The following is a 15,465-nucleotide window of genomic DNA, read 5'->3' as shown; positions in this document are numbered from 1 at the left end:
GGGCCTGCGTTTTGTGCCTTCCCCAGTCCGAGCAGCTCAGGGGACCAGGTGTTTGGCGAGCGCGGTCTCTGCGACTTATCGCCTCCCCAGTTCCCGCCACTCAGTTTTCTGGGTGTACAACCGGCGCACCTTCTCAGGGGGACATCGATCGGCCCGAGCCCAAGAAGTCCTGAATAGCAACAAGCCTGCTTGCAGTTTGTATCGGATGCCTTTCTGGGGCCGCGGTTGCCCGCTCCGGCTCTGGCTGCGCTCCCTGCCTGTCTCGGCGGGGAGTGGGGGATGGGCTGACCGCAGCCGGCTCGCTCTGCTTAGTCCTTTATTCTGTGCGCGGGGCTGGCCGAGTCATAGGTTAGAGCTTTCCGCCTTTTCGTGGGGAAGCTATCCCACAGTCTGCTTTGCTCTCCCCAGTTCTCTCAAATTGTTCTCGCGGCATTCAAGCCCAGTCCTCTCTCTAAGCAGTTCAGCCGGCTCCTTCCTGCCCAGCCCCCGCTTGCTAATGGCGTATGCAGGCGTCTGTGCTGCTTCTCCGCTGGGAGTTACCGTTTGGCGGGTAATCTGTGGGTTTTAAAAAAATCTTAAAAAAAAAAAAGAGGGTTATGTGGCCCTCTGAGCTTCCAAGGCTCGCCACAGATTCGCCAGTGAGAATGTTTCCTGGTGTTTGGAAACCTCTCTTTTTAAAGCCTCCCTTCCTGGGACGGAGCTCCGTCCTTATTTCTTTTGTCTCGCTTTTTATCTTTTATGTTTTTTCCTACCTCCTTTCGAAGACAATGGGCTGCTTTTCTGGGTGCCTGACGTCCTCTGCCAGCATTCAGAAGTTGTTTTGTGGACTTTACTCGCGTTCAAATGTTCTTTTGATGAATTTGTGGGGGAGAGAGTGGTCTCGCCGTCCTATTCCTCCGCCATCTTGTTCCTTTCTCCCTCTCTTCTTTTCTAGTGACTTAATTTTTTTAATTAATTTTTTAAAATTTATTTTAATTGGAGACTAATTACTTTACAATATTGTATTGGTATTGCCATACACTGACATGAATCTGCCACAGGTATTCATGTGTTCCCCATCTTGAAACCCCCTGCCACCTCCCTTCCCATATCTTCCGTCTCGGTTATCCCAGTGCACCAGTCCCAAGCATCCTATATCATGCGTCAAACCTGGACTAGCAATTCGTTTCACATATGATAATATACATGTTGCAATGCCATTCTCCCAAATCATCCCACCCTCGCCCTCTCCCACAGAGTCCAAAAGACTGTTCTATACACCTGTGTCTCTTTTGCTGTCTCATATACAGGGTTATCATTATCATCTTTCTAAATTCCATATATATGTGTTAGTATACTGTTTTGGTGTTTTTCTTTCTGTCTGACTTCACTCTGTATAATAGGCTCCAGTTTCATCCACTTCTTTTCCAGTCCTGTGGCCACTGCTGAGTTTTCCAAATTTGGACTGGAAAAGGTCAGTTTTCATTTCAATCCCAAAGAAAGGCAATGCCAAAGAATGCTCAAAATACCGCACAATTGCACTCATCTCACACGCTAGTAAAGTCATGCTCAAAATTCTCCAAGCCAGGCTTCAGCAATATGTGAACGTGAACTCCCAGATGTTCAAGCAGGTTTTAGAAAAGGCAGAGGCACCAGAGATCAAATTGCCAACATCCGCTGGATCATGGAAAAAGCAAGAGAGTTCCAGAAAAACATCTATTTCTGCTTCATTGACTATGCCAAAGCCTTTGACTGTGTGGATCACAATAAACTGTGGAACATTCTGAAAGAGATGGGAATCCCAGACCACCTGACCTGCCTCTTGAGAAACCTGTATGCAGGTCAGGAAGCAACAGTCAGAACTGAACATGGAACAACAGACTGGTTTCAAATAGGAAAAGGAGTATGTCAAGGTTGTATATTGTCACCTTGCTTATTTAACTTATATGCAGAGTACATCATGAGGAACGCTGGGCTGGAAGAAGCACAAGCTGGAATCAAGATTGCCGGGAGAAATATCAATAACCTCAGATATGCAGATGACACCACCCTTATGGCAGAAAGTGAAGAGGAACTAAAAAGCCTTTTGACGAAAGTAAAAGAGGAAAGTGAAAAATTTGGCTTAAAGCTCAACATTTAGAAAACTAAGATCATGGCATCTGGTCCCCTTGCTTCATGGGAAATAGTTGGGGAAACAGTGGAAACAGTGTCAGAGTTTAGTTTTTTGGGCTCCAGAATCACTGCAGATGCTGATTACTGCCATGAAATTAAAAGACGCTTACTCCTTGGAAGGAAAGTTATGACCAACCTAGATAGCATATTAAAAAGTAGAGACATTACTTTGCCAACCAAGGTCCGTCTAGTCAAGGCTATGGTTTTTCCAGTGGTCACAGATAGATGTGAGAGTAAGTGTGAAGAAAGCTGAGTGCCGAAGAATTGATGCTTTTGAACTGTGGTGTTGGAGGACTCTTGAGAGTCCCTTGGACTGCAAGGAGATCTAACCAGTCCATTCTAAAGGAGATCAACCCTGGGTGTTCATTGGAAGGACTGATGCTGAGGCTGAAACTCCAATACTTTGGCCACCTCATGTGACGAGTTGACTCATTGGAAAAGACTGTGATGCTGGGAGGGACTGGGGGCAGGAGGGGAAGGGGACGACAGAGAATGAGATGGCTGATGGCATCACCAACTCAATGGACATGAGTTTGAGTGAACTCCAGGAGTTGGTGATGGACAGGGAGGCCTGGCATGCTGTGATTCATGGGGTCACATAGAGTCGGACACGACTCAGTGACTGAACTGACTGACTGACTCATCCACCTCATTAGAACTGATTCAAATGTATTCTTTTTAATGGCTGAATAATACTCCATTGTGTATATGTACCAGAGCTTTCTTATCCATTCGTCTGCAGATGGACATCTAGGTTGCTTCCATGTCCTGGCTATTATTAACAGTGCTGCAATGAACATTGGAGTACACGTGTCTCTTTCAATTCTGGTTTCCTCGGTGTGTATGCCCAGGAGTGCGATTGATGGATCATATGGCAGTTCTATTTCCAATTTTTTGAGGAATCTCCACACTGTTCTCCATAGTGGCTGTACTAGTTTGCATTCCCACCAACAGTGTAAGAGGGTTCCTTTTTCTCCACACCCTCTCCAGCATTTATTGCATGTAGACTTTTGGATAGCAGCCATTCTGACTGGTGTGAAATGGTATCTCATTGTGGTTTTGATTTGCATCTCTCTGATTATGAGGGATGTTGAGCATTTTTTCATGTGTTTGTTAGCCATCTTTATGTCTTCTTTGGAGAAATGTCTGTTTAGTTCTTTGGCCCATTTTTTGATTGGGTCATTTGTTTTTCTGGAATTGAGCTGCAGGAGCTGCTTGTATAATTTGGAGATTAATCCTTTATCAGTTGCTTCATTTGCTATTATTTTCTCCCATTCTGAAGGCTGTCTTTTCACCTTGCTTATAGTTTCCTTTGCTGTGCAGAAGCTTTTGATTTTAATTAGGTCCCATTTGTTTATTTTTCCTTTTATTTCCAATATTCTGGGAGGTGGGTCATGGAGGATCCTGCTGTGATTTATGTCAGAGAGTGTTTTGCCTACGTTCTCCTCTAGGAGTTTTATAGTCTCTGGTCTTACGTTTAGATCTTTAATCCATTTTGCGTTTATTTTTGTGTATGGTGTTAGGAAGTGTTCTAGTTTCATTCTTTTACAAGTGGTTGACCAGTTTTCCCAGCACCACTTGTTAAAAGAGTTTGTCTTTTCTCCATTGTATATTCTTGCCTCCTTTGTCAAAGATAAGGTGTCCATAGGTGCATGGATTTGTCTCTGGGTTTTCTATTTTGTTCCATTGATCTATATTTCTGTCTTTTTGCCAGTACCATACTTTCTTGGTGACTGTAGCTTTGAAGTAGAGGCTGAAGTCCGGCAGGTTGATTCCTCCAGTTCAATTCTTCTTTCTCAAGATTGCTTTGGCTATTCAAGGTCTTTTGTATTTCCATACAAACTGTGAAATTATTTGTTTTAGCTCTGTGAAAAACGCCGTTGGTAGCTTGATAGGGATTGCACTGAATCTGTCGATTTCTTTTGGTAGTATACTCATTTTCACTATATTGATTCTTCCAATCCATGAACACGCAATATTTCTCCATTAGTGTCCTCTTTGATTTCTTTCACCAGTGCTTTATAGTTTTCTATATATAGGTCTTTTGTTTCTTTAGGTAGATAAATTCCTAAGTATTTTATTCTCTTCGTTGCAACGGTGCATGGAATTGTTTCCTTAATTTCTCTATTTTTTCATTATTAGTGTATAGGAATGCAAGGGATTTCTGTGTGTTGATTTTATATCCTGTAACTTTACTGTCGGAGAAGGCAATGGCACCCCACTCCAGTACTCTTGCCTGGGAAATCCCATGGATGGAGGAGCCTGGTAGGCTGCGGTCCATGGGATCGCACAGAATTGGACATGACTGAAGTGACTTAGCAGCAGCAGCAGCAACTTTACTGTATTCATTGACTAGCTCTAGTAATTTTCTGGTGTAGTCTTTAGGGTTTTCTATGTAGAGGATCATGTCATCTGCACACAGAGTTTTACTTCTTCTTTTCCAATTTGGATTCCTTTTATGCCTTTTTCTGCTCTGATTGCTGTGGCCAAAACTTCCAAAACTATGTTGAATAGTAGTGGTGAGAGTGGGCACCCTTGTCTTGTTCCTGACTTTAGGGGAAATGCTTTCAATTTTTCACCATTGAGGATAATGTTTGCTGAGTGTTTGTCATATATAGCTTTTATTATGTTGAGGTATGTTCCTTCTATTCCTGCTTTCTGGAGGGTTTTTATCGTAAATGGATGTTGAATTTTGTCAAAGGCTTTCTCTGCATCTATTGAGATAATCATATGATTTTTATTTTTCAGTTTGTTAATGTGGTGTATTCCATTGATTGATTTGCAGATACTGAAGAATCCTTGCATTCCTGGGATGAAGCCCTCTTGGTCATGATATATGATCTTTTTAATGTGTTGTTGGTTTCTTATTGCTTAATATTTTAATTTAATTGGTGGGTAATTGCTTTATAATGTTATGTTGGTTTCTGCCATAGAACTACATGAATTAGTTATAACTCTATACATATCTCCTCCCCTTGAGCCTCCCTTCCATGCCCCCTGCATCCTGCCCCTCTAGGTCATCTAGTGTCTTCAGTCCTTCCATGCAGATAGGTTTATCAGTACCATTTTTCTAGATTCCATATATATTCATTAATACATATTTGTTTTTCTCTTTCTGAGTTACTTCACTCTGTGTAACAGGCTCTAGGTTCATCCACCTCACTACAACTGACACGAATTCATTCCTTTTAATGGCTGAGTAATATTCCATCGTATATATGTACCACTACTCCTTTATCCATTCATGTCTCAGTGGACACCTACATTGCTTCCATGTCCTTGCTCTTGTAAATAGTGCTGCAGTGGACGTTGCAGTGCATGTGTGTTGCAGAATTGTGGTTTTCTCAGTTTATTTCTTTAGTAAGGGGGTTGCTGGATCATATGGTCATTTTATTCCTAGTCTTTAAGGAATCTTCGTATTCTCCGTAGTGTCTATATCAGGTTTTGTTCCCAGCAACAGGGCAGCAGGGTCCCTTTCTCCACACTTCTCCAAGCATTTATTTTTTGATTGTGGTCATTCTGACTTGTGTACTTGTGTGAGTCACTCAGTCATGTCTCTTTGTGACCCCATGGACTGTAGCCACCAGGCTCCTCTCTCCATGGAATTCTCTAGGCAAGAATAGTAGAATGGGTTGCCATTCCCTTCTCCAGGAAAATTCCAAACCCAGAGATCACACTCAGGTCTCCTGCATTGCAGGTGGATTCTTTACCATCTGAATAGTACCTGGGAAGTAGTACCAGCTGGGAAGTACCTGGTGTGAGGTGATACTTCTTTGCAGTTTTGATTTGCATTGCACTCATCTCACACGCTAGTAAAGTCATGGTCAAAATTCTCCAAGCTAGGCTTCAACAATATGTGAATCGTGAACTTCCAGATGTTCAAGCAGGTTTTAGAAAAGGCAGAGGCACCAGAGATCGAATTGTCAACATCCGCTGGATCATGGAAAAAACAAGAGAGTTCCAGAAAAACATCTATTTCTGCTTCATTGACTATGCCAAAGCCTTTGACTGTGTGGATCACAATAAACTGTGGAACATTCTGAAAGAGATGGGAATCCCAGACCACCTGACCTGCCTCTTGAGAAACCTGTATGCAGGTCAGGAGGCAAGAGTCAGAACTGTACATGGAACAACAGACTGGTTCCAAATAAGAAAAGGAGTACGTCAAGGCTGTATATTGTCACCTTGCTTATTTAACTTCTATGCAGAGTACATCATGGGGAACCCTGGGCTGGAGGAAGCACAAGCTGGAATCAAGATTGCTGGGAGAAATATCAATAACCTCAGATATGCAGATGACACCACCCTTATGGCATAAAGTGAAGAGGAACTCAAAGGCCTCTTGATGAAAGTGAAAGAGGAGAGTGAAAAGGTTGGCTTGAAGCTCAACATTCAGAAAACGAAGATCATGGCATCTGGTCCCATCACTTCATGGGAAATAGTTGGGGAAACAGTGGAAACAGTGTCACACTTTAGTTTTTTGGGCTCCAAAATCACTGCAGATGCTGATTGCAGCCATGAAATTAAAAGACGCTTACTCCTTGGAAGGAAAGTTATGAGCAGCCTAGATAGCATATTAAAAAGCAGAGACATTACTTTGCCAACCAAAGTCTGTCTAGTCAAGGCTATGGTTTTTCCAGTGGTCACGGATAGATGTGAGAGTAAGTGTGAAGAAAGCTGATCGCCAAAGAATTGATGCTTTTGAACTGTGGTGCTGGAGAAGACTCTTGAGAGTCCCTTGTACCGCAAGGAGATCCAACCAGTCCATTCTAAGGGAGATCGATCCTGGGTGTTCATTGGAAGGACTGATGCTAAAGCTGAAACTGCAATACTTTGGCCACCTCATGCGACGAGTTGACTCACTGGAAAAGAGTCTGATGCTGGGAGGGATTGGGGGTAGGAGGAGACGGGGACAACAGAGAATGAGATGGCTGGATGGCATCACCGACTCTGTGGACATGATTTTGAGTGAACTCGGGGAGTTGGTGAGGGACAGGGAGGCCTGGAGTGCTGTGGTTCATAGGGTCACAAAGAGTCGGACACGACTGAGCGACTGAACTGAACTGGACTGAGTGATGAGTGATGTTGAGCATCTTTTCATGTGTTTATTGGCCATCTGTATGTTATCTTTGGAGAAATGTCTGTTTAGGTTCTCTGCCTATTTTGATTGGGTTATTTGTTTTTCTGATTTTTAATTGCTTTTGTCTTTCAGAGATTAATCCTTTGTCAGTTGCTTCATTTGCAATTGTTTTCTCCAATTCTGAGGGTTGTCTTTTTGTCTTGTTTAGTTTCCTTTGTTATGCAAAACTTTTAAGTTTAATTAGGTCCCATGTGTTGACTTTTGTTTTTATTTCCATTATTCTAGGAGGTGGGTCAGAGAGGATCTTACTGTGATTTATATCAAAGAGTGTTCTGCCTATGTTTTCCTCTAAGAGTTTTGTAGTTTCTGGCCTTACATTTAAGTCTTTAATCAATTTTGAGTTTATTTTTGTGTATGGTGTTAGGAAGTGTTCCAGTTTTATTCTTTTATAATGCATGTAGCTGTTTAGTTCTGCCAGCACCACTTATTCCAAGTGAAGTCACTCAGTCGTGTCCGACTCTTTGTGACCCCAAGAACTGTAGTCTACCAGGCTCCTCCATCCATGAGATTTTCCCGGCAAGAATACTGGAGTGGTTTGCCATTTCCTTCTCCAGGAGATCTTCCTGACCCAGGGATTGAACCTGGGTCTCCTGCATTGTAGGCAGACGCTTTACCGTCTGAGCCACCAGGGAGCTACTTATTGAAGAGGCTGGGTTTTCTCCATTGTATATTCTTGCCTCCTTCATCAAAGATAAGGTGCCCATAGGTGAATTGGCTTATTTATGGGCTTTCTATCTTATTCCATTGGTCTGTATTTCTGTTTTTATGCCAATACCATACTGTCTTGAGAATTGTAGCTTTATAGTATAGTCTGAAGTCAGGAAGGTGGATTCCTCCAGCTTTGTTTTTCTTTCTTAAGAATGCTTTGGCTATTCAGGGTCTTTTGTGTTTCCATACAAATTGTAAATTTTTTTGTTCTAGTTTTGTGAAAAGTATCATTTTTCATTTGATAGGGATTGCATTAAATCTGTAAATTGCTTTGGGTAGTATAGTCATTTTCACAATATTGCTTCTTCCAATCCAAGAACGTAATTTATCTGTGCATCTGTTTGTGTGATTTTTTTATTTCTTTCATCAGTGTCTTGCAGTTTTCTGTATACAGTTCTTTTCTAACTTTAGATAGTTTTATTCCTAGGTATTTTATTCTTTTTGTTTCAGTGATGAATGTCATTGTTTCCTAAATTTCTCTTTCTGATTATTCATCATTAGTGTATTGGAATGCAGGAGATTTCTGTATATTCATTTTGTATCCTGTAACTTTGCTAAATTCATTGATTATATTCTGTTGGCATCTTTATGGTTTTCTATGTATAGTATCACATCATCTGCAAATAGTGAGAGTTTTACATTTTCTTTTCCAACCTGCTGCTGCAGCTGCTCCTGGTAAGTCACTTCAGTTGTGTCCAACTCTGTGTGACCCCATAGTTGGCAGCCCACCAGGCTCCTCTGTCCCTGGGATTCTCCGGGCAAGAATACTGGAATGGGTTGCCATTTCCTTCTCCAATGCATGCATGCATGCTAAGTTGTTTCAGTCATGTCCGACTCTGTGCTACCCTATGGACAGCAGCCCACCAGGCTCCTCTATCCACAGGATTCTCTAGGCAAGAATACTGGATTGGGCTGCCGTTTCCTTCTCTACTTTTCTGATCTGGATTCCTTTAATTTCTTTTTGTATTGATTGCCATGTCTAGGTCTTCTAAAACTATATTGAATAACAGTGGTGAGAGTGGGTACCCTTGTTTTGTTCCTGATCTTAGAGGAAATGCTTTCAGTTTCTCAGCATTGAGAATAATGTTTGCTGTGGGTTTGTCATATATGACCTTTATCATGTTGAGGTAGGTGGCTCAGTGGTAAAGAATATGCCTACCAATGCAGGAGACATGGATCCTATACCTGGGTCAGGAAGATACCCTGGAGAAGGAAATGGAAACCTACTGCAGTGTTCTTGTCTGGGAAACCCCATGGATAGAGGAGGCTGGAAGACTCCAGTCTGTGTGGTCACAAAAGAGTTGGACAAAACTTGGTGACTAAACAACAACAAAAGTTTCCTTCTGTGCCGATTTTCTGGAGAGTTTTTAAAATCATAAATGGATTTTTAATTTTGTGGAAAACTTTCTCTACATCTATTTTGATGATCATATGTTCTTTGTTTTTAATTTGTTAATATTTTGTATCACATTGATTTACATGTGTTGAAGAATCCTTACATCCCTGGGATAAACTCCACTTGATCATGTTTTTCTTATTTCTTGTGGTAGAATTGTATTGCTCTAAATGTCCCTCATAGAACTGCTTTTGCTGTATTCCATAGGTTTTGGGTTGTCATGTTTTCATTGTCACTTGTTTATAGATATCATTTGACCTCCTCTTTGATTTCTTAGTGATCTCTTGGTTATTTAAAAGTGTACTGTTTAGCTTTCATGTGTTTGTGGGGTATTTTTACAGTTTTTTTCTGGTAATTGATGTCTAATTTTACAGCATTTTGGTCGGAAAAAATGATTCATACAATTTAAAGTTTCTTAAATTAACCAGGGGTTGACTTTGTGACCCATGCTTTCCTGGAGAACGTCCCTTGTACACCTCAGAAAAAAGTAAATGTTACTGCTTTTGGATGGAATATCCTGTGAATATAAGTTAGGTCCATATGGGCTAATGTATCATTCAAGGCTTGTGATTCATTATTAATTTTCTGTTTGGATGATCTGTCTTTTGGTCTGAGTGGTAGTGTTAAAGTCTCCTGCTGTTATTGTGTTACTGTTGATTTCCCCTTTCGTAGTTGTTAGCATTTGCCTTATGTATTGTTGTGTTCCTATGTTGAGTGAGTATATATTTATAACTGTTATATCTTCTTCTTGGATTGATCTGTTGATTATTATGTAGTATCCTTTCTTGTCTGTTGTAATATCCTTTATTTTAAAGTCTGTTTTATGTGATGAGTATCGCTACTCCAGCTTTCTTTTGATTTACATTCGTATGAAATATCTTTTCCCAGCCCCTTACTTTTAGTCTGTACATGTCCCTTGGCCTGAAGTATGTCTAGTGTAAGCAGCATGTATATGGATATTGTTTTTGTATCCATTTCAGTTCAGTTCATCCGCTCAGTCGTGTCCGACTCTTTGTGACCCCATGAATCACAGCACGCCAGGCCTCCCTGTCCATCACCAACTCCCGGAGTTCACTCAAACTCATGTCCATCGAGTCGGTGATGCCATCCAGCCATCTCATTCTCTGTCGTCCCCGTCTCCTCCCGCCCGCAATCCCTCCCAGCATCAGAGTCTTTTCCAGTGAGTCAACTCGTCGCATGAGTTGGCCAAAGTATTGGAGTTTCAGCTTTAGCATCAGTCCTTCCGTGTGTATCTTTTGGTTAGAGCATTTAATCCATTTCCATTTAGGGTAGTTTTTTATATATATGATTCTGTTGCCATTTACTTTATTGTTTTGGGTTGTCTTTCCTTGTGTTTCTTGTCTAGAGAAGTTCCTTTAGCATTTGTTGTAAAGCTGGTTTGGTGTTGCTGAATTCTCTTAACTTCTGCGTATCTGTAAAGCTTTCAATTTCTCCATCCAGTCTGAGTGAGATCTTTGCTGGGTAGGGTAATCTTGGTCGTAGATTTTTCCCTTTCATCACTTTCAGTATATCCTGCCACTCCCTTCTGGTCTACAGTGTTTCTGCTGAAAGATCAGCTGTTAACCTTATGGGGATTCCTTTGTATGTTATTTGTTGCTTTTCCCTTGCTGCTTTTAATACTTTTTCTTTGTGTTTAATATTTGTTAGTTTGATTAATATGTATCTTGGTGTGTTTCTCTTTGGGTTTATCCTGTATGGCACTCTCTGGGCTTCCTGGTTTGGATGGTTATTTCCTTTACCATGTTAGGGAAGTTTTCAACTATAATCTCCTTGAATATTTTCTCATACCCTTTCTTTTATCTTCTTCCTCTTGGACCAAATGTTGGTGTGCTTAATGTTGTCATGGAGGTCTCTGGGACTGTCCTTTTTTCTTTTCATTCTTTTTTTATTCTTCTCTGCTTCCATTATTTCCACCATTCTTTGTTCCAGCTCACTTATCCAGTCTTCTGTCTCAGTGACTCTGCTGTTGTTTCACTCAAGTGTATTTTTTATTTCAATTAATGTGTTATCATTGCTGGTTGTCTGATTTTTGTTTCTTCTAGGTCTTTATTAAACACTTTTTCTATATTCTTAACCCACACCTCAATCCTATTTATCTATGCCTCCATTTTATTTCTGAGATTTTGGGTCACCTTTACTGTCATTACTCTGAATTCTTTTTCAGGTAGACTGCCTATTTCCTCTTCATTTGTTTGGTCTTGTGGGTTTTTACCATGCTCCTTCATCTGCTATAGGTTTTTCTGTCTTTTCGTTTTGTTTAATTAATGTGTTTGGGGTCTCCTTTCCACAGGTTGCAAGGTTGCAGGTTCCTTTTACTTGTGAAGTTTGTTCCCAGTGGGTGGGGTTGGACCAGTGTCTTGTGAAGGCTTCCTGGTAGAGGGGAGACTGGTGCCTGTGTTCTGGTGAGTGGATCTCGGTCTTGTCTTGCTGAAGTGCAGTGCCATATCAAGTGGTGTGTTTGGAGTGTCTGTGAGCTTGGTATGGTTTTGGGCAGCTCTGGCACAGGAGCTTGCTGGCCTTGGGTGGGTCTTGGTGTCAGTAATAAGATGGAGGCCTTTGAGAGAGCTCTCATTGATTAATATGCCATGGGGATGGGAGTTCTCTGGTTGTCCATTATCCTGGACTCAGGTCTCCTACCTTGGAGATTTCAGGCCTGACCCCTGGCTGGAGCACCAAGACTCTGCACAGCACAGAGAAGAAACAGAAAGAAAGAAATAGAATAAAAGAAAGGAAAAAAAGTCAAACATACAAACAAAGAATGGACACACAAAACCCTGAAACAAATGATAAAACTAAAGAGACAAAAGCACAAATAAACTCACATATTCACACTCACAAAAAAGAAAAGACAAGAACAAAAAAAGAGGAAGAAAAGGGGACTAAGACAGAAGAGAGTAATCAGACCGATAAACAAACCTGTAGGGGCTTCCCTGGTGGCTCAGAGGGTAAAGCATCTGCCTGCAACATGAGAGACCCAGGTTCGTTCCCTGGGCCAGGAAGATCTCCTGGAGAAGGAAATGGCAACCCACTCCAGTACTGTTGCCTGGAAAATTCCAGGGACAGAGGAGCCTGGTGGACTACAGTCCATGGGGTGAGTCAGACACGACTGAGCAACTTCACTGAAAACTAGTAAAATAGAAAAACCAAAAACATGGAAAAAATACAATATAGCGAAAAAGTACTGTTCAGTTCAGTCGCTCAGTCGTGTCCGACTCTCCGCGATCCCATGAATCACAGCACGCCAGGCCTCCCTGTCCATCACCAACTCCCGGAGTTCACTCAGACTCAAGTCCACAGAGTTGGTGATGCCATCCAGCCATCTCATCCTCGGTCGTCCCCTTCTCCTCCCGCCCCCAACCCTTCCCAGCGTCAAGGCTATGGTTTTTCCCGTGGTCATGTATGGATGTAACAGTTGGACTGTGAAGAAAGCTGATCGCCGAAGAATTGATGCTTTTGAACTGTGGTGCTGGAGAAGACTCTTGAGAGTCCCTTGTACCGCAAGGAGATCCAACCAGTCCATTCTAAGGGAGATCGATCCTGGGTGTTCATTGGAAGGACTGATGCTAAAGCTGAGACTGCAATACTTTGGCCACCTCATGCGACGAGTTGACTCACTGGAAAAAAAAGTACTGTAGACATGGGAAAAAATAAAATTTAAAAATAAAATCATAAAAAAGAAAAGGTAATTCAGTTCAGTTCGGTTCAGTCGCTCAGTCGTGTCCGACTCTCCGCGACCCCATGAATCACAGCACGCCAGGCCTCCCTGTCCATCACCAACTCCCGGAGTACACTCAAACTCATGTCCACAGAGTCGGTGATGCCATCCAGCCATCTCATTCTCGGTCGTCCCCTTCTCCTCCCGCCCCCAACCTTTCCCAGCATCAGAGTCTTTTCCAGTGAGTCAACTCGTTGCATGAGGTGGCCAAAGTATTGCAGTTTCAGCTTTAGCATCAGTCCCTCCAATGAACATCCAGGATTGATCTCCTTTAGAATGGACTGGTTGGATCTCCTTGCAGTATAAGGGACTCTCAAGAGTCTTCTCCAACACCACAGTTCAAAAGCATCGATTCTTCGGCGATCAGCTTTCTTCACAGTCCAACTCTCACCTCCATACATGACCATGGGAAAAACCATTGCCTTGACTAGACGGACCTTGGTTGGCAAAGTAATGTCTCTGCTTTTTAATATACTATCAAGGTTGGTCATAACTTTCCTTCCAAGGAGCAAGCGTCTTTTAATTTCATGGCTGCAGTCAGCATCTGCAGTGATTTTGGAGCCCCAAAAAATAAAGTCTGACACTGTTTCCACTGTTTTTCCATCTATTTCCCATGAAGTGATAATAGAAAATAAAAATTAAAGGAATAACAAAAAAGGCAATAGAACATAGCAGAAACAAAAGACAGAAATATAGAGATAGTGTTAGTAAGAAAAATATTTTCCTTTGGACTCACTTGTGAGTGTCCTCTCCCCCACAGTGAGGTCCACCCAATCTGCCTGCTCAGGAAGTCCTCCAATACTACTAGGAGGTTCTCTGGACCTGCCTTGGGCACTGTGAGGTCAGCTCAGACTTGGATCTGGCTTTACTCTAGCTTGTACTTGCTTCCAGAGTCCACCATTGTCCCCAAAGTCCACAGTCTCAAGCAACTGGAGGAATTTCATCCCAACTGGGGGAATTTGCTGTGGTTGCACAAGCAAATTTCCTTCCTCTTTAGCCACACAACCCCTGGTGTGCTCCATTTCAGTTTTGGCCCTGCCTGGGTTTGTAGGCTGCCCTCTGGCATCGGTTTTCCACCCAGACAAGGTGGGAAGAAGTGGCTGTTTAGGGCTCACTTGCTCAGTGTGGCCAGGGAGAGGGAGGGATATAGCAGGCACAGTGGTGATGAGTGGGGACTGCCTGCAGCAGCAGAGGCCTGTGGGAAGTTGCTATAGCCTGAGGTGGGTCGTTCACTCTCCTAGGGGAGTTGGCCCTGGGTCATGGGCCCCTCCGGAGAAGGCAATGGCAAGCCACTCCAGTACTCTTGCCTAGAAAATCCCATGGTTGGAGGAGCCTGGTGGGCTGCAGTCCATGAGGTCGCTAGGAGTCAGACACCACTGAGCGACTTCACTTTCACTTTTCACTTTCATGCATTGGAGAAGGAAATGGCAACCCACTCCAGTGTTCTTGCCTGGAGAATCCCAGGGACGGGGGAGCCTGGTGGAGTTGGACACGACTGAAGTGACTTAGCAGCAGCAGCAGCATGGGCCCCTCAATAGTGCTAGGGTGCACAGGCTCCCTGAAAAGTATGCACAAGGACCTGCACCTGCTCACAGCTTGGTGGCAGTCCACATGCTCATCTCAGGGGTCACAGACCACAGCCTTGCCTCCCCACCACCCCCCACCCCCCACTAGCCTCTGGCACACAAGCAGGCCTTGGCAGCAGCCAGCCAGCATTCCTGCCTCTGTGGTCACAGACTGTAGCCATGGCTCATCCCACCTGTGGCACTTGCAAAGGCTGCATCTTTCTGTCTGTGAGCTTCTGGAGGTAGAGCTTCCCTGTGATAATGATGTCTTGCCTCCCTGGGAGGCCCAGGTTTTTCTGTGGACTCCCTCAGCTGTATCATACTATCCCCCTCAAGTTGTCTTCATGGCAGTCACTCCCAGTCCTCTCCCTGGGATCAGACCTCCAATGCCTGAGCCTTAGCTCCCAGCCCCTACCTGCCCTGGAAGGCACGCAGACAAGCGTCTCAGACTGGGCAGTGGTAATTAGCTTCCACCCCTGTGTAGAATTCTCTCAGTATTGCCTTACACACACCTGTTGCTGCACTCTCCTCTGAGGTTCCAAGGTTCCCCCTGCCCCCACCCATGAGGGGTTTTCCAGGTGTGTGGAAACTTTCCCTCCTTCATGGCTCCCTCCCAGAGGTGTGGGTTCCAAGCCAAATCCTTTGTATCTCTCTTTTTTTCTTATTTCTTTTGTCCTACCTCATTATGTAGAGATTAGCTTGCCTTTTTGGAAGGTCTTCTGCTACCGTTCAATAGGTGTTCTGCAGGAGTTGTTCCACGTGCAGATGT

The 15,465-nt window shown here is 43.2% G+C and overlaps 1 protein-coding gene and 1 non-coding gene across 2 annotated transcripts in view; one reads left to right on the top strand and one right to left on the bottom strand.

Annotated features, from left to right (window-relative positions):
- Positions 1–15,465, top strand: part of FMN2 (formin 2) — a 363,411-nt gene that overhangs the window by 86,971 nt on the left and 260,975 nt on the right. The window lies entirely within an intron of this gene.
- On the bottom strand, positions 7,851–7,923 carry TRNAC-ACA (transfer RNA cysteine (anticodon ACA)). Its single transcript has one exon. It is a non-coding gene; the product is annotated as a tRNA-Cys (tRNA).

Source organism: Moschus berezovskii, chromosome 12, assembly GCF_049115385.1.
Source record: "Moschus berezovskii isolate FMDL1 chromosome 12, NW_MosBer_1.0, whole genome shotgun sequence".
NCBI lineage: Eukaryota > Metazoa > Chordata > Mammalia > Artiodactyla > Moschidae > Moschus > Moschus berezovskii.
Note: the sequence above shows the minus strand (reverse complement) of the source record. Positions and strands in the feature narration are given on the sequence as shown.